Genomic DNA, 23074 nt, shown 5'->3' on the forward strand with positions numbered 1-23074 from the left:
AAAGCTCACACCTTCGCCTTATAAGGTAAGACACTAAACCGTTTGTACGAAATGGTATAGCTGCATAGAAATGCACCAGAAAGCCTAAAAGAAATAATAACAATATATCATAATTGGGTTGCTTCTTGTGGTTGGTTGGTTTGCCCCTTCTCTGGGGCTTGCTGGGGCTTTTTATCTAAAATTTCTATAATAAGCATGTATTAATCTTATCACAGAGCAAACCAAAAATATAAACAAAACCTCCACAGCTCCTCTGAGTGGTTTAGAAGCCATACTAACATAGCAGCAGCTACAACAGGTATTGGTCAGCCATAGGGCTACATGTTAAACTGAGGTCCTGGTAACCTCGCATTTCCGTTTCCTAACACTCTGTCCATGTACTTGGCAGGGGGCGTAATCAGATTAGGCGTTTGACTGATGCTGGAAGGAAAGCACGCCCGTGGCTTTATCCATAAAATATCCCTAAAATAATATCAATTGAAACAGGAAAAACGCACTCCATTTTGCCTACCTTTCTAAAGTTCTCAGGCCCAAATTAAGTTAATGTTCAGTACGGCCCCCTTTACCTTTTTGCACGTTCCTGTTCAGTGCTCCTGAAGGGGGACCTGACAACTACATGCAATGAATTCCAATCTCGTGCTTCCAATGAATTTATGCACAAGTCTATTCAACAACCTATGAATTCCTAGTATTCCACGGGCCTCAAACCAAACTCATTCTCCGCACCAGCCATGCTCCCTACCTCAGCGACACGGACAGCACTGCCACACTCCCACCCACCCAACGAGAGACCCAGGCTCAGTGACCCCGACACCCGCCATCCCCAGAGCTGTTCTCACCAGCCCTGAACAGTCCGGCTCCGGAGATCAACAAACCAGCCCGGTTCACTCATACCCGCTGCTGATGCCTCTTTAGCTCAACAATCACTGGTTCCTTCCTGGATTAATTACGCCAGCTAGCTCCTTATCAGTCTCTCTGCCTATGGACTTACTGCTTCTATTCAATCCAGGGATCTTACAAACTCATAGCTACCAAGTGATCGGTTCAAAGCGCCTTCACCGGCTCCCCAGTGCACCCCAAACAGTCCGCACCCCTCAGCAAAGCACACAGGTCCTCTGTGCCGAGGCTCTGGCTGCTCAACCCTCCACCTTCCTCTCCCCATGTCCAGTCCATACGTCAGCCTTCACCTTGCCCAGTTCTCCAACCTCAGAGCCCTTGCCTTTGCTATTCCCTCCACCCTTCACCTGGTGGTGAAGGTACCTCCCCACCCAGCAGGTCTCAGCCGGGGTCACCCTCCTCCCACCAGCTCCGGGGAGCCCCCAGAACCCTTGCCTGGCCAGACCGTCTTTCTCTGGACCCCTGCAGCAACCTGTGTTAATGCCTTCGCACTTTTCACTGCAGTTACCCCAGGACAGGGAGCCTCACGGGGGCAGGAACCGTGACCCGCCTATCACTGCACTCACAGCTTCCAGAACTGTGCTGGGAACTCAGAAGCCCTTGATAAGTGCTCACAGAATGAGTGAAAAAATGAACTAAAGAAACAGCTATCCCCTCGACCCGACCGCAGGGGCAATGTCCAGGGCAGACCGCATAATTTCATGCTTCAAAAAAAAGCTGTCCTTTTCATTTTACAGAAGATGAAATTTGCCTATATTCTTTTCTGTAGCCGTAAGTTAATCGCAAACACAAAATATCTTAACTAAGACATCACAAACCCAGATTCTAATAACATGCAATCATTTGAATATTAGCTGGAAAATGTTCTACTTAAGAAGTGGTATTAAAAGGTATAAAAAAAGGGACAACGTGCTTTTTAAATACAGGCATACCTCGTTTTATTGCGCTCCGCTTCACTGCACTTTGCAAATACTGTGTTTTTTAACAAATGGAAGACTTGTGGCACCCCTGCATCGAGCAGGTCCATCGGCACCATTTTTCCAACAGCACCCACTCACTTCAGGTCTCTGTGTCACATTTTGGTAATTCTCGAAATACTTCAAACTTTTTCATTACTATTATGTTTACATTCATCTGTGATGAGGGATCTTTGATGTTACGGCTGTAATTTGTTTTGGGGGCACCACGAACCACATCCATATGAGACAGCAAATTTAACTGACAAATACCGTGTGTGTTCCGACTGCTCCACCATGTGGCTGTACCCCCAACTCTCTCCTTGGGCCTCCCTAGTCCCTGAGACACAACACTATTGAAATCAGGCCAACTAACAACCCTACAATGGCCTCTAAGTGTCCAGGCAAAAGGAAGAGTCAATCAATGTGGCAAATTTCAGTGTCGTCTTACTTTGAGATTGCCGTGGCCACCTCAACCTTCAACAACCACCACCCTGAGCAGTCAGCAGCCACCGACATCCAGGCCGGACCCTCCACCAGCACAAAGATGATGACTCGCTGAAGGCACAGATGACCGTGAGCATTTTTTAGCAATGAAGTATCTTTTAGTGAAGGTATGTACATTGCTTTCTTGGACATAACGTTATTGCTCATTTAATACACCGCAGTATGGTGTAAACATAACTTTTGTATGCACTGGGAAACAAAAATTTCGTGTGACTCACTTTATTGCAATATAAGCTTTACTGTGGTGGTCTGGAACCAAACCCACAGTATCTCCGAGGTGTGCCTGCAAATGCAGGGAAAAAGAAGACAATCTAAGCGTGAGAGACACCCCCAATCGCATTCTCCTCCGTTTACCCCCAGCATGAGGGCAGTGAGCCCTATACCTGATTCAAGCCTCTAACCCTTCCTCAGAGCCATGAGACCACGTTCCTTAAGTATCCTGTAATTCTGACATTTTACTCACATAAATTAGCCTTCTCCCAAATTAGTCTAGATTAAGAGTATTATCATATTTACCTTGAACCTGTATTCAGATTATTAAATAAGATGGGAGGCTTTGACGTCTTGCAGTCTGGCTTATTAACTATTTCTGTAACCCTGAGGAGGTGTGTTTTAAATTTCTATGATAGAAGGAAGTAAATAAAGGGTTAAAACATTTCCCGATTACCTGTTCCGGGCCAATCCATGACTCACATTAGTTTATTAAAGACACCACAAAATCAGCTGAACTCTGCCAGGTGTTCGTTCATTTAGTCACAAGCTCTGGCTTGTTCAATGAGTGGGCCGGGGAGAAGACAAGGAAGGTGCCAGGCTGAATTCATACAGAGTGTGTCTGGAGATGTAATTCCAAATTAATTGTGGGCAAACAACGTTTAAGAATTGCAAGTCCAAGGACGGTGTGACCTTGGACACAATTCCTCCTGAGCCTCGGTTTCCTCATCTGCACAGCTGGCAACGGGCTGGGTGACTATAGACCCCTTCCTATCTAATAGTCCATAAAATGCAGGAGCCCGGCCCCAGGGGTCCAGGTTTTACTTCACCTGCCCTGGAACTGCTCTGGGAAAAAAGCAGGGGGGGGTGAGAGAAGCCCCTTCCCCTCAGCAGGGGACCTTCCGAATCCCTGTCAGTCTCCAGGATCCTAGGGCAAGGGGTTTGGCTCCAGGCCATGGGATGGGGGTTAAGAGTCCCATGAGTGTGGACAGTGTAGAGAAAGCAGGTAAAGACGTACCATCCAAGGCCAAACTAAACAAAAAAATGAACAAAACCCCCCGTATGTCCCCAAACAATACAAAATTCCAAGGGTGAAGCCAAACCTGACTAGCCTTCACCCTGCCAGTCCTTGAAAAGCTGGGCAAATCAGAAAATCCCTCAACGACATTTGTGTTCTGCTGTATACCAACATATACAGCCTGTACACCAGGCTGTATGTGCTAGTGCCAGGGACAAAAATAATTTTTAAAATTCAAAATAAATAAAGTGAAATACAAAACAAGAAGCCGCTCTTCAAGATGGTCACAGTTCAGCCGTCAGCCACGTGTGATCACACAATACATCCCACACAGCCATCAATGGCACGCTGGATAAAAGTTCAGCCTCTGTGTCGCAGCTCCCCCTTTGGACAAAATGGGGATGATGATAACAGTATTTGTCCTTGAAGGCTGTGATTAAGGGAGTTGTCACACATGAAGGGTTTAGAACATTGTCTGGCAAATGGTCACACTCCGAATTAGCTATTATAAGTCACCCATGCTCTGATGAGAGATGTAAGTTCTGGTAAAATGTTCTCGGATATCCATTCATTTCTTGATTCATTTGCTGCCAAATCAACACCTGTATACTGAAGATCTACTACATGCCTGTGTGTACACTTGGTCCTGGGAACAAAATTAGGAATAACGACTCAGGGGCTCGAGGAGCTCACCAGCCAGCAGGGAGAATGGACATGTCTGCAGAGTTACACCACAATGCGGGACTGACTGTCCATGGGGAGAGAGATGCCCCGGGTAGGAGGAAAGATAGGGCCTAACGCGCCCTGAAGGAGGGCTTCTGGACCAGGTGAGCCTCACGGTGGGGAGAGCATGGGGGATATTCATCATGTTCCATAGCATAAATCAAAGGTGAGGCACCGGGAATTCCCTGGCGGTCCAGTGGTTGAGACTCCGCGCTTCCACTGCAGGGAGCGCAGGTTCGATCCCTGGTCGGGGAACCAAGATCTCATGTGCTGGGTGCGGCCAAAAAAAAAAAAAAAAAAAAAAAAGGTGAGGTGCCAAGAGGCAAAGCAGTTGGGACTGCCATTTGTAGGTGGCAAAACAATCACGTAATGGTTTTAAGCCACAGAGTGGTATACGATCAGATTTTCATCTTTTAAGGAAATGTTGGCACCCATGTGGAATATAAACAGGAGAGGTGTCTGGGGAAGGGCTGTAGATGAGCAGGAATGCAGGTATGAGCAGCCAGCAGTGACAGACAGACGGAAGGGGGCATATCTGAGTCCCACTCAGAGGCAAGCCAGAGAAGGGGTCTGGGACCCACCGGCCCTGATTCCCTCAGGTGGGACCAGCAAGGGCAGGGCAGGTGAGGAGGGCAGGTTCCAGCACCCACACAGCCGAGGAGATGCCTGGGGGTGTCACTCACTGCACTACCAGCCTGGGTCTCCTGAGACCATGTAACAGAAATCGAGAATTCGATTGTGAGGTGGAAATTCAGTGACGTGGACATGGAACCCGGGATGATCTGGAATTGAGGCAGCTCAGACCTGCACTGGGAGCCACCATGACATGGTCACAGCTGAAGCTGAGGGGGAGGCAACCCTGAGAAACCGGGTGAGCAGTGCTGCTTTTTTTTTTTTTTTTTTTTTGTGGTACGCGGGCCTCCCACTGTTATGGCCTCTCCCGCTGCGGAGCACAGGCTCCGGATGCGCAGGCTCAGCGGCCATGGCTCACGGGCCCAGCCGCTCCGCGGCATGTGGGATCTTCCCGGACCGGGGCACGAACCCGCGTCCCCTGCATCGGCAGGCGGACTCTCAGCCACTGCGCCACCAGGGAAGCCCAGCAGTGCTTCTTAATGGCTTCACAGACCCCTTCAGAAGTCAGATAAAACCACGGAGATGTCCCAAAGAAAAATGTACCGCCAAAACCAAAATATTTTGTATACAATGGGAAATAGTCCAGAACTACCTGAAACAGGGTGGAGGACTTCAGCTGTTGACGAGAAAAGGCCGGCAGGCCCCTGGGGTGAATCAGCCCAGTAACTGTGGAGGAGGCCTTGTCTCGTAGGAAGTGACCGGCTCCTTAGGAAGGAGTCACCATCTTCAGGGGGCGCATCTACCTGGGGAAGGAAATGCACACACGGGCATGAGCTGGAACAAGGAACGTCAAGTCCCCGACCACCACACAGATCTCACGGGGTCCAACAAAACAAAACAGGCTTACAAAGGTGAGTCACCTGTTTAAAGAGCACGTGTCCCACAGTCCTTTGAGAAAATCAAGTCAGGGGTGAAGAATACAGAGGCGGACAACCCCTAGTTTTGTTTTTTCTTTAATTTTTATTGGCGTAAAGCTGCCTTACAATGTTGTGTTAGTCTCTGCTGTACAGCAGAGTGAATCGGCTCTACGTAAACACATATCCCCTCTTTTGGATTTCCTTTCCATGTAGGTCAGCATAGAGCGCTGAGTAGAGCTCCCTGTGCTATCCAGTAGGCTCTCATTAGTTATCTATTTTATGCGTAGTATCTATAGTGTCTGTATGACAGCCTCTAGTTCGTTTTGGTTAAACGCACACACCTGGCACTTTGCTGCATACAGGGATGAGTGAAGCCACCTCTTAACGCACCTGGCCACTTAACGCAACTGGAGAATGCTCAGGGAAACACGCCAGAGGCAGGAAAACCTTCCAGGCCCTGCTTAGTAACAGTCATCCCCTCAGAATCTTCACTCTTCCTTTGCACCAAGCATATTAACACACTGGCATTCCACATTACATAACTTAAGATAACTTCTAAAAAGCTGAGCTGGGACTGCCCTACTGTGACGTCCTCTAGACGTTTCACCATTCATTCCCTGGTTTTGCAGTTTCCTTTTAGAGTTCTGGAGTGTCATATTTTTTTCTCAGGTCTGAATCATTTCCTTAGGCCTCTGAGAAGCTTGTAAGGCCTCAGCATAAGGCCTTTTAATGCCCAGTGGATAAAACAGCCTAATTCAATGCCAAACATTCTCCTTAGACTAAATGTGCCAAATGCCACCCTTGTTATTCACTTTGGACTTAAGAGAAAGTACAGGGCATCCCATCAAGGTGTCAGAGCTCGTCATCATGAATCATAACAGGACACAAGATCAAAGACAAGCCTCCCAGATATTCCCGTCTGCAGGCCCCGCAAAGGGCCCTCCCCACCTCCAGTCGTGTGGCCCAGAATGACCGCAGCTGATGGCAGTCCCGTGGACGACGTCTGGGAGAAATTAACAGACTGGGGGAGGGGTGGACGGGCAAGCGGACCAGATTTGTTTGGAAGGTCCAGGAAACCTTCCGCGGGGAAGGACACCCCACAGCCCTCTAACCACTTTCCTGCCTTGATGCAGTGATGCCTATGCTATGTATGAAGTTTCCCAGACTTGCTAACATCCTCTCCATAGCAGCTTCCAGCTGATGTGCAGGCGTGCAGCAGTGCACTGAGGTACCCCACTGCCCGACGCAGGGCCGTCGTGGGGGGCCTGGGTCAACAGGCCTCGGCTACTCACCCCACCTCCAGCAGCCTGGCCCGCTCACGACAGTGCACCGTGGAGTGGAAACACAAGGCGCGACTTTCTACGACGCTCGCTGCAAAAGCGAGCCCTTGTGAGCTCCCCAAGTCCAGCTCCCATTGCTTTTTGGTGACACCGTTTGGAAACTAGTACATCACAGCATGCCTATGCGGTACATGGAACATACCTAGAAAGCTAGTGGCTTATTAAAGACAAAGTGAAAGTACAAATGTGAGGCATAGAGCAATTTCCTTCTAGACCCAGAATGAGAAACTTCAACGTGAGCTAATTTAGAAGAACAGAGATTAAGCATCAGAATTTACAGTGAGCGCATTGGCCCCAACCAAAGCCCCCCTTCCGGGAAGGACTGACTTTATCCATAGCGCCTTCCTGTCACTGCAAGAAGTTCCACACCCAGTGCAGACAAAGGAAAAGAGACATGGGGGTGGGGTGCTGTCATGAGAACCCGAGGGATTGCCACAAGTCCCAGAGCCCCCGTGAAGGGCGGGGCAGGGCACTTGCTCCTAGTTTGTGGCCACAGAGCATCTATTAAGGCCTTCTTATTCTTGAGGAATTTCCTTCTTGTTTCTAAGGAATTTCCTTCGCGTTTCTGAGGAACTCCCCCTCTGTGACTCTCGCCTTCCAGGACAGAAGCCACGCAGAGGACTGAGGTGGTGCACAGCAGGTGCACCCCAGATGCATGAAGACATACTGTTGCGTGGGCCCAGGGTCCGGGCTGCACTGTCCCACACAGGGTCTACAGGGGGCCGTGCCCAGTGGGGCTTGAGCAGTTTCTATCTACAGGAACCTCCAAGCCTGACTCCCTGGCATGCCCCCAGCTCCATCCCATACTGTGACGGCCCTGAGTGTGCATACAGGCAGACATCCTCCCGTCTGGCCCTGGCCACTCCGCAGACCAGGGAGGCCCTCAGGCAGTGGAGTCCCCAGTGGACAACCCAGGAAAGAGGGTTGCACACGCCTTGGAATCCAAGTCCAGGTTATCTGGGCAGGGAATTCCAGGGCTCTTGGGCCCCTGGACCATCCTCTCGGCCCTACAGACTCCTAGCCGTGCCGAGGCCAGCAGCCGGCTCTGAGAAACAGAACAGAACCCTCCAAAGTACAGGGCCTGGGTGGGATCTCTCCTGCCAGGTCTAAGGGAGGTTTCTGGAGAGACATGACAACACTAGGGGGCCCCATCCTCTTCCAGGGACCTTAAGTAGCAGAGCCCCGCCTCCTAAATATGAAAGGAAATCCTAAGGGTACTTTCCACGTTTCCACCTCACGCCCGCTCACTCTTCACACTGAGCGCCGCGTAAAGACACGGACGGCATTATTTACTACAACTTCTCATCCCAAACCTTAATCAACGTGGCCTCCATGTATATCGGACATCATGGGAAAATATTCAGAGGATGGCGCTCCAACTGATTCACCTACAACTGAGAAGGTCCAGTGGATGAGCCCCTGGGGAAAGCAAGGGCTGTAAGGCAGGTTCTTCAGCTCGTGAAATGTCACCTCCCACATGTTCTACTGAAAATCAGTGGAAACGTGCACAGGGAATGGATGACGGTATTAAAATGAAGCTCATAATTATCTTCACCTGTTACAAGCACTCAACCAGCTATTAAACAGTCGATATCACTCAGACCAAGAATGTCAGTTTTCGGAACTTATAAAGCCAGGGGACTACACGGTGGTGGGAGATACTTTAGAATTCTGTACTTACACGAGTCCGTGTTTTTTTAAACTAGAGCCACGAATACCCGCCCAGAGAAGCTGCAGACGGCCAGGGATCTCAGAGCCCATCTTCCAGGGGTAAGGATTCTCTCTGAAGCTTTTCTAGGGGGAGTTATCAAGGGCTATGTCATGAAGAGGAAAGAAAAGTCTCCAAGAGATAAAACATGAGGCAAAGAACTATCTCTTAAGGTGATATTGTGGAGTGCTGGGTTGAGCATCTACTCTTCACTTCCCAAGAGGAGCATTTTGGAGGTAAACTCGGCGAGGCACTGTCTTACGTAAGCACCACAGTCATCTCCGTTCCGTCCCAACCACGAGAAACAGAAGCACTGGGGTCCCACAGACTCACACCCACCAGCCCCAACACACGGAGCAGCCCGGCCCCGAGGATGGACGGGGCCCCAGGACGGCTCCATACGGGGAAGGAGAACGTGAACGTGACCACCTGGGGGTCGCCACGGTGTGCCCCTGACGTGACGTGATGACTGTTCCCATTCTGCAGAGATGAAAAACACACAGACATCCTAAACCCTGACTATGTGGTCGGCATGGCTGTCACGGATCTTCCCCCGAGAAAAAGCTTTCCACGACTCTGAGCATACAAAACCACTCCCACCACAGAGGGAAAAGGAACACTTATCCTCTCAGAAAATCCAAAAAACCCTGAAATGTTGGTGATTTTCCTCTCGGGGGACAGATCCGAAAGCCTAGCTCACAGAACTATTTGACTTATTTACCCAAACGGGGCAAGGAGAGTTGCTTTTTTTTTTTTCATCATAAGGGTATCATGTACAGGACATGAAGATAAAGTAAAAATAGCCACAGAGGTTTCCGGTGTTGCTAGGAAATCTAAGTTATTCAGCTCTTACACGGCTCAAAGCCACCAGATTGGTGGTGTCACGTGGGTGTTAAGGGCAAAGGGGAAAATGAGGCAGAGAGGGAGTGATTACCATCACAAGAGGGCTACAGACAGGAGTGGGCTTAACCGCTAGGCTGGAGTTTGGCAAGGTCTCCACTTTGCCTTCCTTGGGCTCCTGGACAAGAGAATCCAGACCCGGTGATGGGAGTGACTCTGGTCTCCATCCCTGGTGACCTTTTAAGCGCACTGCCTTGCCCCTTCCAGAATCGCATCCTGAAGCATAGCCCCAACGCAGACACTTGCCAAAGGCTCTGAACTGAGTCTGGCCTCACAGGACTTGCAAAAAGTCAACTGTGAGAGACAGAATGCCCCGAGCACTGCCTTCTCGTCGGCTGAAAACAGTCCCGCTTCTCAGAGTGGCGACTACAGGTGAGTCTCAGAGGACCAGACAGTCTCTACAAGAATCTTCCAGTGTCTTCACTCTTGTGGGGTTTTTTTAATTGAAGTAAAGCATGCATATGATGAAACACACAAATCTTAAGTGTACAATTCCATAAACTGTGCCAACTGTATATGCCAGGAACACCTCCACTGGGATATACTGTTTCCATCCCCCCTAAAGTTCCCGGGTACCTCTGAGCACTCACCGCCCCCCACCCTGCTGCACGTGGTCCTCACCGGTCTGATCTCTATCACCTCCTCTGCGACCCTCTGACAGTTCACGCGCATGCCCCCGCTGGCCAGCTCACACCTGCTACTATGAGTGCCCTGCTATTTCAGGGTGCACACCTGCATTGGCGTTTTCATCGCTTACCACCTAGTGACGCAGTGAAAGCATTGGTTCTCCATGGGGCCAGCATGTCCCCTGAGGGAGCACATTTTGCAAACTGTGGGGAAGGGGACCCTTTGGGTAGCCATTTAGTGGCGGAGACAATGGACGCTACACACCGGGAACGGCCCTACCCAGCGAAGACCTGTCCCTCATCCTCCTTGACTTCCAGGGTCCTGCAGACATTCATGGCGACAGAAGCATCGTTTACCGCTTTGGGAGCCTAGCACCCCACTCCACGCTCCACTTAGATAATATATATTTTGTTGGCACAGTTTCATCCCCCTGAATTTTCCGGGGGATGCAACCACTGTGATAACAGAGGGAAGACTGGCCTTTGACCTCCACTTAGACCTTGATCAGGAGTCAGACCTCATCATGGGCAGCGCCCCATGTCCTCACGCTCGGTCTGCATAAAGCACCACTGACCCCACAAGTCCTGGTGTGGCTCTGCCCAAGCATTCACACACCAGAATACACCATTTTAACCCAAATTACTTTACTTATTCTTTACATCTACTATTATATTGATTATTTGGAAATTATGTTGTAGGTAAGTTTTATTGTATCGTTTTGGAATTGTAAAAGGGTGTTTGCCATATTCGCATTCAAAGGGGATACTGGGTTTTGACAAGCACTGGTCTAAAGTGACAGCATCCGGTATTTGTTTCTCTTTCTGGCTTACTTCACTCTGTACGACAGACTCTAGGTCCATCCACTACAAACAACTCAGCTTCGTTTCTTTTCATGGCTGAGTAATATTCCATTGTATATATGTGCCACATCTTCTTTATCCATTCGTCTGTCGATGGACACTTAGGTATGCTAACACATATATATGGAATCTGAGGGGAAAAAAGGTCATGAAGAACATAGGGGTAAGACGGGAATAAAGACGCAGACATAGGGAATGGACTTGAGGATATGGGGAGGGAGAAGGGGAAGCTGGGATGAAGTGAGAGAGTGGCATGGACATATATACACTACCAAACGTAAAATAGCTAGCTAGTGGGAAGCAGCCGCCTAGCACAGGGAGATCAGCTTGGTGGTTTGTGACCACCTGGAGGGGTGGGAGGGAGGGAGACGCAAGAGGGAAGAGATATGGGGACACATGTATAACTGATTCACTTTGTTATAAAGCAGATACTAACACACCATTGTAAAGCAACTATACTCCAATAAAGATGTTAAAATATATATATAAAAAAATAAAGTGACAGCATCTAACTCTTAATTTGACTCTTGGTCAGGAGCCATCGGCTGTATTTTCAGGGATCCATGCGTTCTCTGGTTTGGGAAGCCAGAGGCGCAGAGCCCGGCATGCCAAGATGCTCCTCCACCCCCATCGACGGCACCCTGAGTCCCGCTGAAATGCACCAAACTGCACTTTTAGCGGGGGTCGCTTAAGAGATGCCCTGAAACTCGCTCTTTGTACCTCTTAAATGGGGACCTTCAGGACAGAGTTCCCTCTTCTCTCTACCAGGAATGCTTTTGCATCCCCCGAGGACTTCCTTTTCATCTCGAAGACACAGGCAGCTGTGCTCTGCCAGGTGTCCCCTCTCCCACTGCCTGCAGGAAAGTGTGTTGTTGCTGTCGGCCTTGGCTACTCGTTAGAACCACCCTGGGGGTTTCAGAAACACCAGAGCCCGGGCGCACCCCGAGATGCTCGTTAGTTTGCTCTGCCGTCGGTCCAGCAGCAGTGGGAGGGCCCCGGGGGGTGCAGAGGAGCCAGCAGGGACGGGCACTGTGCTGTCCTCCGCCCCTGCAGCCCCGCTTGGGTCACCTTACAAGATACACAACTACTACCTATAAAACAGTTAAACAACAAGGAGAGGGAACAATATTCAATATCTTGTAATAATCCATAATGGGAAATAATATGAAAAAGAATATATATATGAATAACAGAATCACTTTGCTATACACCTGAATTATTGTGTCAACTCTACTGCAATAAAAACAAGCACATAGGTCATCAAGCTTTACCTTTTATACATTTCTAGACTCCTCTTTGTCTCCATTTCTGTTTTACTTTCTTCCCACTGTTAACTCATAGCGTCTTACAAATCCTTTCCAGAACAGGTAGGAATGAAAAACTTGTCTCTCTTACTCTGCCACACGCATAAACGAGGGGCCAGCGCCGAATCCAAAGGTACGCCGGCGACCCGCAGCCTCGAGGAACCCAGCCCCTTGCCACACTTAGGGAGATCACTCTACAAGCTCCCGCGCGCCACGGCCAGGAGGCTGCAGCAGCGCCGCCTGGGGCCCCGGCAGGCAAGGGGGCGGGTGGGTGCAGAGAGGGAGCAGAAAGACGCAAGCAAGTGCCTGCTTGACATCAGCAAATGGGGAGCATCACGGGGCAGAGCCCCTGATGACTTCTGTCCTTCAAAGCGGCAAGTTCACACTGAGTCTATCATGTACCACAATAATAATAACCTCTGCGCTCCCCTACCCGCTATGCTATGGTAGCTTCACTGCAATTGTCCGGCTTCGCCACTTGGATCAATCACATGTTCTCTCCACAACCTCTCTACCCACGTCCAGGTGGACACACCTCCCACCGATGCATCCCAGTCACAGGCTCTCCATCTGTCCTGGTCCAAGGCCATGGCTGAGCCAGAGTATGTCAACTGACGTCCTGCCTGAGGGCAGTCCGTTTCCCCACACTTTGTCCAAGGGGGCAAAGTTCCAAGAACCTCATTATGCGGAGAGACCTCCAATGTCCGGTGACTTCACCCAGAGGACTCCCATCCATTAGAGGACAGGAATTTGCATCTATCTTGTTCATTGCTCTATCCTCAGTACATGGAACAGTCCCCGGCACACGGTAGACCTCCAATACACATTTGTTAAGTGAATCTAAAATTAATTAGTGTTTCACCAACAGTGAAGGAATTACTCAAGATGCTGCGTGTTTCAGAGCCATAAAAGAAAGCCCACAAAGGGCCCCGCAGAGCCTATTAGAAACGGGGAGGGTTTTTCCTGCCTCTGCCAAGTTCACGTGAGAATACAGGTCAATCCTTTCTGGAACCGCAGGGAGGCCCCCTGAGGACATTCAGGTGCGCGAGGTGCTCCACACACAGCAGAATGGCACCCAGCCAAACAAGACACAATAAATCAGGGCTCCCACACAACGGCCACACCCCTTCTCCATCAAATCCCATCCCAAAGGCCCCACGTTTTTGTCTAGCACAAAACTTAAGGTAGGATATGAATACAGAATATTAAGTGAAATACTAACTAGGATATACTAGATAAGAAACAGAAAGGAGTCCAGAGAGAAAAAGATGCCCGTAGCTGCATAGCAGACTGGGTGGGGAAATGGTAGCCGCCTTCCCCAGCACCACCCGTAGTTCTCCTCATTTTCTTAACGGTCCCAGAGTCCCATTTTGCACATCCACCTTCCAGAAGCCCTGGAGGGCAGGACCACTGGGAACTATCACGCCATAAAGTAGAAGCCATAGGGTGTGGAGTCCAGAGGCCTCTGTCTCCTTCCGGATGCCAGCCCTCCAACAAGTTAACCACCCTGTTTTAGCTTCTGCTTCCTCCACTGGAGCACGACTGTGATAATTGCGTGTCTCTCACAAGACTGCTGGGAGGATAGAAGAGCAGTAAGTGTAAAGGGGCTTCGAGGAGGCTCCCAAACCGGGAGGCTCCTAGCAGAGAGCGGACCTGCAGGCCCCAGGTGTGCTGGTTTCTGCTTCAGGCAGGGCAGCCAAGCCCCCTGGGGGCTGCAGCCGGGCGTCCCCCCAGTTCTATCCTCTGGGTCAGGCGAGGCCACACTGGATTCCCAGCCACTGGCTAGATGTGAGCTCAGAAATGGGATCTCCCTATTCACCAGTTAGACCCCAGTTCTACCTATTTCCACATCTGTCTTTTAAGTAAATCTAAAAGAACTGTACAGTGTTTGACCACACTGAGTGGATGTGACCCCCAAGCATGCAAGAAGAAAGCGGTGCGGTTTCGTAGATTCTGGAGTCCCGCAGACCTCGACTGGAATCGTTATTCTGTGGCACTATATTCTCTCCAAGCCCCGGGTTCTTCCTATTTAAAAAGTGGAGCGTTGACACCTAGAATTCAGGTTTGTGTCAGGAACTTTATACACATATATATACATATAATAGTTCCAGACACATGCAGATGTGCAAATGTACCTAAACACATACAAAGACATCTAATGTAACTACTTTTTAATTAAATAAATGTGAAATATTAAAACAAATAATTACTAACCTAATTTTAAACCTTCTATTTTGGTCACCTTATAAATAATATATATGGATAAAATGGACAAAGTGCTAATCTATGTAGTGTCAAATAACTATTCCATGCCATGCTACTTTCAGGATTGGTCCATATCTTTTTAAAGCTCCTTTCCTATGTAATAATGTACCTTTTCAAACTTGTCTTTACATTAGAAAATTACTTAGGGTGTTGGTAACACGAATCAAATACAAAATACTTTCAAATAAAAAGATTTGAAGTAAAAAAAAAGTGTAAAGGGCCTTATAAACTCTAACGTGCTGGACATGCCCGTTGTGAGTGAGTGTCTTCCTGGTGTCCGTAGCTACACCACCCAGCATCATCCTTCACCTGAAGGGGCCACAAGGTACCCTTCCCCACTGTGTTTAGCGAATTCATACCTTATCTTCTCGAGAAGACAACACTTTTGACCCTAAACCCCAAAGAGGGCCACTCCCAAATCAGTTGAATTTGGCCGGATTAAAACGCCTGGAAGCAATTTACAGACACACCCTAGAACAACCCTCCAGAAAGATTGCCAAGTTCCCCAAAGACAGATTTGAACAACTTTTACTCCCGCTTCACACAGGAATAAAAGCCTCCCCCCCACGCAAAAAAATAAAAATAAACCCACAAACCAAACTACCATCACCTTCGTACACAACAAACTGACAACCAAGAGTAACAGAAAGGACGCTTTCTGCGCGCTACACAGGGAAAGGGGACTCCGCGAAGGTGCCAAAGCCACAGTCGCCCCCCCACCCCCAAACCCTAACCGCCTGAATTCCGGCCCCGCGCCCCAGCGTCCTCCTACCTGGGCGCCCCGCGGGCGGCGAGCGGGGAGGCCGGCCGGGCGGGGGCGCCCTGGGAGCCGGGCGAGAATCACATCCCCGCACTCCGGGCCGGGCTGTGCGCCCCCAAGCGGCTCCGCCCTCGCGCCCGGGAAGCGCGGGCGCGGCTCTGGCTCCGGCTCGGGCTCCGCGGGGGCGGACGGCTCCCACCCCGCCCCACTCGGGAGACGGGGAGACCGCCAGCCCCTTCCGGTGCCGTCTTCCCCTGGCATCCCCGCGGGGGGGGGAGGGGCAGGCCTGGACGGCTGTTGCGCGCTCCCCCCGGACTGAGATGGAGCGACTCACCGAGACCTCGCCAGTCGGTTGCCCCCCTCCACGGCGGGGTCCCTGGGCACGACTTCTAACGGAGCTGCCGACCCGCCGGGCTCCCAGGCTCCAGCGACACTCACGCTTCTGTCCCCGAGCCTGACCGGCGGCCAGCCTCCGGAGCTTTGTGAACTTGGACGAGTCGGAACTTCTGCGAACCTCCGTTTCCTCTTCTGCGAAAGGGATTTGAACAGCACGCACCTCGTGCAGCGGTTGGGGCTATTAAAGGATTTAATGCTGTAAACCTGGGCGAGGCGCGGAGTTGATACTACACGAATCACCTGCTACTTTTATTGTCGCAGTTCAGCGCCTGAATGGGCAAGCAGCAGTGCAAGTGGTACAGTCTTGATACCAAACTTATTGGCCAGACCTCGTGTGCTTTTAAGCTTAAAACCTACTTACCCCACCGGTTCGTTTTGAACTCAGAGGAATGCAGTGAATGGGTCACACCTAGACCTCTGGGGGGGGGGGGAGGGGAGGATGCTGGGGTCCTGGCAGCGCGCGCTTGGCTCCAAGCGGCCCTTCCCCTTCCAATCCGTGCCTCCAGCAAGTGACTGGACCCCAGCTTGTTTTGAGAACCACCTAGGCCATCCTTCCAGGAGACACTGAGTAAACGATGATTGTTTCCTTTCTAATAGAACACACCACCCCTTCCTGTATCCCTTCCAGGCTGGGCAGGCACTCCTTTCCCTAACCCATCCCTTGATATCCATCAGAAACTCAAGAATTGAGATAACCTGGGCCTCAGCTGCCCCAGATAATTCTGCGATGGAAAAAAGCATAAACGATACAGCAGCAACAGCGCCTCTGCCCTAATGCTGCCTTGCGACCTGGAATGATGACATTTTCTCACTTTTTATTTTAGCTGGTTCTAGACCATGTATGGTTCCTTTTTCTCAGAGGAACTGGCTCACATCTGGGGCTGGTGACATAGTATTATGAGAACTCATCACATGTCCCATCTCTTAGTTTATTCCTGTTTAGGTGGCCGTTCTCTAAACCTGGCCCACATGTTAGAATCACCGAGGGCATCTGGACCTCCCAACGCTCAGATCGGTCCCTTCAGAAACTCTGCAGCTGAGGCCCAAACCTCAGGGTTTTTAAACCTCCCAGATGATTCCAACGTGCACGCAGGATTGTGAACAAGTGTGCGTCCAAGCTCCTACAGTGATGCCCTCCCTCTGTATCCTCCACCTGAAAATACTTCAGTGAGTGTGTCCGAGTGGCAGTGAATGAAACTAACAGAGTTCGACACCGCAGAACTATCTCACAAGCGATAAACTGTCTTACTATTTATACAATGAAGATTTCTGAATAGTTCACAAGTAGAAAGAAAAATTGGTTTGTGCAATAATATAGAAGTAAAAAATTATACTTTCCTTTTATTTTTCTTTTATGTTCTCGATGCTTCCCACCTACCCCTACCCCAGCTGTTCCACTAGACACCGGGGCCCCTAAACCCAGGTGGGACCCTCAAACACCCCCCCCGTTATAGGGATGGGATCTGAAGACCTGACCTTCTCACCTATAGCCACTGCTCTATTGGGACCATGAATTCATCTCCTCCCTCACAAAGCGATGCTGACCACCTTCCCTGGATTCTCCTCCCTCTGTTTCCTCTCCTAGGTAACAGGTGTATTCACCTGCCTCACTCCACCCTGGGTTGGAGGGTCTTCACGGGGTGGAGACTGTCACCCTACATCACTCTCTGCTCTGGTCTCAGCACCGCACAAGTGCTCTGGGTGTGGGCGTGTGCTTCAATTCAGAGACCACTTCATGAAAATGAGGACAGGTGTGTTTGACAAAACCGTACGAGGAACAGAAATAACACCCAGAGCCTCGGGACCCCTCCTGGAGTGTGTGTCCCTCACGACCCTCCCACCTCTGAAACTTATCCTTTGGGAGACCTGACGGTCTGCCACCCCGGGCCACCTTCCTTAAGAGAGACCATATCCCCGAGGATTTTCAGCCTCTCCCCGACCTGTCAAGCTGCTCAGATCACATGACCCTCCTTGGAGGACTAGCTAATAATGCACACGAAATAGCACCCCACCGACCAGTACAGCATGCTCTGGTGATCTGAAACACAAGACATTCCCCATGGCCTCTGAGGCATGACGCTTTGAAGGACTGTCCATTATAAACATTCACTAGCCTTGGCAGCTTTAAAGAGGGAGCGTTTGTGTGATTGTTTCCTTGAATCCCCAAAGCCAAAGTGCTGGAGAACTCTGAGCCTTGAGTTTATATCATAAACCATCGAGTTCAGAAGGATGTACGGTCATGTCAAGAATGAAAGGTATTTTTCCCACCCAAAGGAGCAGAGTTAGCCAGCAGGTGAGAAGGAAAGCAGAGGGGAGACGCCTGGTGTTTACTGACCCTGGAAGGTCGCCGAGAGGGGGTCCAGCACCCCCATTCTCCACCACCGCCAAACAAGAGACACCCTAGCCTCCTCCCAAGAGACTGAGGGGACCCTGGAAGAGAGAGGCATCCCTGGGCTCCCCTTGGCGTAGCCCTGGACACCGCCCATGTCATGGCAAAGTCTGGGGTCCAGCATGGCCTGTTCCGAGGGGCAGCCCGACAGCGGAACTGCCCGAACCTGGGGCCAGGCTGCCTCGCTAAGTCCAGTGTATCCTCGAATGTTCAGAGTCCCAGACCCTCCAAGGGGGCTTCAGATGGACTGAGATGAGCCGTTGCAGTTGGGGACCAGTAGGGCAAGCAGGATCTCAGCTGAGGGCTGTATGTCCAGAGGACTGGCCAGCAGGCAGAAGCCGTATCCAGATGCCAGGACAAGCCTCAAGCAGTCCATACCTCCGTCTCCACCACCCCTGAAGAGCCCCAGTTACTGTCCAGAGAAAAAAAAGCCCCTTGAAGAGGGAAAATTCTGAATAGACTGTGCTGTTTCCCCAAAGAGACGGAGCCTTGACCCAGCAGAGACTAAACAACTCTGCATTGGCAAGATTTTCTTCTGGCCTCAGATGGAAATGAGGATTCACGAGCTAAGTTGACTTCAGTTGTGGGAAATTTTTTTTAAACTTACATTTGCGCCTCTGTGACTCTGGCTACGCCTCTTTTTGTTATTTATGGAACTGCCAGTAACTGCTCACAGAACCACAGCGTTCCCTGAGATAGATTTAAAAACCACTGTCCTAGATGGACTTCCTTCTATGGCCTAGTTTTCTGCTCCTTTCACACATTTTCCATCCACTGAGCTCCAAATAATCACTTTTTAAACCTATGTCTCTTTCCATGTAATACTTCGCAGTTTTAATCGTTCTCTATGCAGTCTTGTGTGGGCTTCTGTGATCATCTTTCTGTCCAAGTTTCTCTGATTTTGTAAGACCTCTACCAATCAGACAGCCACGTGTGAACTAGAGAGGAGAGCTGGGGAGAAAGTATAAACAATCATAAGACTTCCACGGACAATAAACTATCTCTTAACCTCCTTTATGAAGAAGAAAAGATAGACATTGCCCTGCCAAGCCTTAGTTCCAACTGCAGCTTTCATCTTGTTCAATGAAGGCAAATGACCACAGAGGCTCCCTGTACCCAGTTTTCCCCGTGTTAACACAGAAAGTGCACAGCAAGTTCCAGAGGCCGATAGACTTAGTAACTTCCAAGAACTGTTAGTAACCTAACAGAACCAGACTGGCAGGCCTTTTCTTTTCTACCAGCTGTCTTTGATTTGATGATTGCTTCAAAACATAACACTGAAGGCACCAATGACCAAATCATCCATCACCATCCGAAAGGCAGCCATTACCAGCTTCCCACGTCATCCAAGCAGGGCCAATTGAAACCTTTGTGCTTAGTCAAATGCAAGCTATGTAACAAAAGTACTGTTTTCCTGAAACACGGTTTTAAATCTAACAGTCTTTCCTGGTAATTCTACATGGTCCCAGCACCATTGGTGCTCTGCAAATTTCTGTAATTCATCCCAAAATTGTGTCACTTTCCCTTTTCCCCAAGCACCTTCCAAGATCCAGATTTTCATGTTGCAGCCTCTCAACTCTTTGATACTTCCTGAATATAACTGCCAATTTCATTTCTCTATGTGGTTTCCTTTTAATATGATCCCTATAGTACTTTAAAGATGGCTGCAAATTCTTCACTCCTCTAATTAAGGGGCGAAGTCAGATTCCCTCCCCTTGAATCTGGCCCCCCCCGAATCAGTGACTTAACCAACGCCAACCAATAGGATAAGGTGGAATTGAAATTTCCGGGACTTCTGAGGCAAGATCATCAAAAACCTTTCAGCTTCTTTCTGGGTCTCTTGGAGCACTCACACCCGTTGCCCAAAGCTACCTGGTAAGAAGTGTTACTCTCCTGAGACTGCCACACTATTAGAAACACTAAGCCTCATAAAGACCACATGGATGCACCCCAGTCCACAGCCCCAGCTGACAGCCAGAACCTACCCCAGTCATGGGAGCGCCATCTTGGATGTTAAGCCAGTAACCCTAGTCAGCTGCTTGCTGACTATATCCACAGGAAAGGCCCCAAAGGAGAACCACCCAGCTGAGTCCCATCAACCCACAGACCCATGAGAGATAATAACACGCTGTTGTTTAAGTCACTGAGTCTGTAGCACAATAACAGACAGGCAAAGCAATGACCACGCTCAGGAATGTGTTACGATTCTCCACGGCCCATCCTGCACCATGTAGAGTCAGCCCAGCATGCAAAGTCTCTATGAATTAAAATGATGCCTAGCTCCCTTCTCCAGCATCACCTCTGAACACTACCCAGTTACAGGGTTCCTTAAGATTACGACTGTCTCACCAGCAAATAAAGGAAAAATGAGAGTTATGAGATAGTCAAATAGGTTTAGTTTTACATATACCATCTTGGGTAAAAGAGGCAACCATGTACTTTGCAAACGCTAACTGCAAGAATGATTTAGTTTCTAGTGTTGTCCTTTCATGGTTTTTCCAAGAAAGAGTGTGACCCGTGGGAAGTAAGCCTCTGCCAGCAAAGGTACTTGGAAGAGTGAGAGCAGGCCACGACTTCTGCAGTAGAAGCAGAAAGAAAATCTGGGCAGACTCAGGAGTGCCGGAGCTGTTGAACCATTTCTCTAATGTCCAAAGATTACATTAACACTCACCTATTCATTTCTCTTGTCTTTCCTCAGAACAAACAATCTGGCGATAACTCGGCAGCTGGTGAGCTACTCCAATAATAATCACTGTTTTCCTGAGGCAGGAGGAGAGCTGTGTCCAAGGGGTGGGAGAAGAGGCCCTGGTACCGCTGATTCCTTCTTTGCCTCTTGCATCCTTTCTAGTAAGTCACTGAATTGAGAGCCTTGATGGTGGATGCTGAGCTATCCCGACTCTGGGATGGTTCGACCCGCTGATGAGCTCAGCCTATGGTCAAGAACATAGCTGGTATTGTCCTCAGAGGAGGCCAATGTCACTGAGCCTTGAGTCTTTCTGAGAGTGACAGTAGTAGAAGCCTACGATCCCAATCTCCCAACAATGGCATAAAAGATTCAGGATCCAGACTTGGTACCAGTTCTGGGCAGGAGACACAGAAGATCCCTTGAGTGTGATTTCCGCATGGGTTCTCAGGACTAAAGATTCCCTCTCGTATTCCTCTAGATCTGTGCTATCCAATACGTGTGTAGCCTCTAGAAACATGAAGCTGTTTTAATAGTTAAAAATTGAATAACGTTAAAAATCCAGTTGCCCAGATGTACTAGCCACATTTCAGGAGCTCAGTAGCCACACATCATTAGTGGCTGCCATACTGAACAGCACAGTCATAGGACGTTCCCATCTCTGCAAAATATACCATTGGACATTGCTGCTCTAAAGCCTAGACAATTCAAGGCCTCTGGAATAGGGGGTCCTTCTCTGGCCAGCTGGTTTTCATCCAAAATAGACAATCTGCTCATTTTCAATCTATACCTGAGCGAGAAACCTCTTCATACGTCCGTCTTTCCTCTCAATCAGCCAGGTCATCATTTAGACTGCCTTTCGTGGCTCAGCCCGACCCTACCTCTTCACACCTTCCCTCTATATTTCATGTTCTCAGTTTGTATACTGTTATAACTACTTGACATTCATCAACATAATGCTTTGCCCATAATCATTTCCACTCTATATTTTTTTATTTCTCTAGTAAATATAAGTATTTTTGCATTTCTCTAGTAAATATAAGATTTTATATTTACTAGAGAAATAAAAAGTACAAAACCCATGTATTTTGTGGGGGAGGAAGGGAATCCCTCCACCCCTGTCCCAAAACACTCATATCAACCATAGCAATACCCTGGATGTCAGAAGTAGTCAACAGACCAGCTGAGGAGGAGGGTGTAGAGTTTTTATAGCAAGTATCACTCCATACTTCTACTGCCCCGCAATGAATTCTAGCAGAGGCAACACTGTAGTCCCTAGTCACAGGAACATAAAATCAGCAGCAGAATATTTATTACCTTTCAATTTAAAATAAAAAGGCCAAAGATTTTAAATACAAGTATGCTAGTAAACGAAATTGAAAAGTCTTACCACACTCTATATTCTTGTCATTCCTTTCTGTTATTCTCTAAGAAATAATAATCACTTACAGTGCTTTCCTGTTGCTTTGACATATTAACCATGTGTTTATCAAGTAACCTGGTGTTGCCCAACTCAACCTGGCCATGGGAATAATGACACAGAGAAACAGTCTCAGAGCGAAGGTGCCCACCTAGAGCCCAGGCTTTCCTAAGAGCGGGAAGAAGGGGTCCCGTTGCATCCTGTTTTGAATGCAGAGAAAAGCCCTAAGTTTCCCATGCTGTTTCATGAAAAGGAAAGCATCTCAGGAATGAACTGGTGACGGCTGAAAAAGGATTAAGTGCTTCTTCTGCTTTCCCTGCTCCATGTATAGAAGAAGTGAGCTAGGTACCTGAAAGACCCGGTAAAAGCCAGTGATTTGGGAAAGATCTTGAAAAAGTCTCTGCAGAGAGAGCGGCATAAGCCAGGGAGGGCAGGGAGCAGAGACAGAAGACAAGAGCAGTGCCTCGCCCACCATGGGCTCAAGGGAAGGACAGCCTCCCATGGCTACCACCTCACATGCTGGTCTTGTAAGTCTTCTGTCTATTTTATCTCAAAGTTTTCATACTGTTGATCCTACTGTAGAGGGTATTGCTTTTAAATGCCAATCCTGGATCTTCATCG

This window comes from Phocoena phocoena, chromosome 14 (genome assembly GCF_963924675.1).
Source record: "Phocoena phocoena chromosome 14, mPhoPho1.1, whole genome shotgun sequence".
NCBI lineage: Eukaryota > Metazoa > Chordata > Mammalia > Artiodactyla > Phocoenidae > Phocoena > Phocoena phocoena.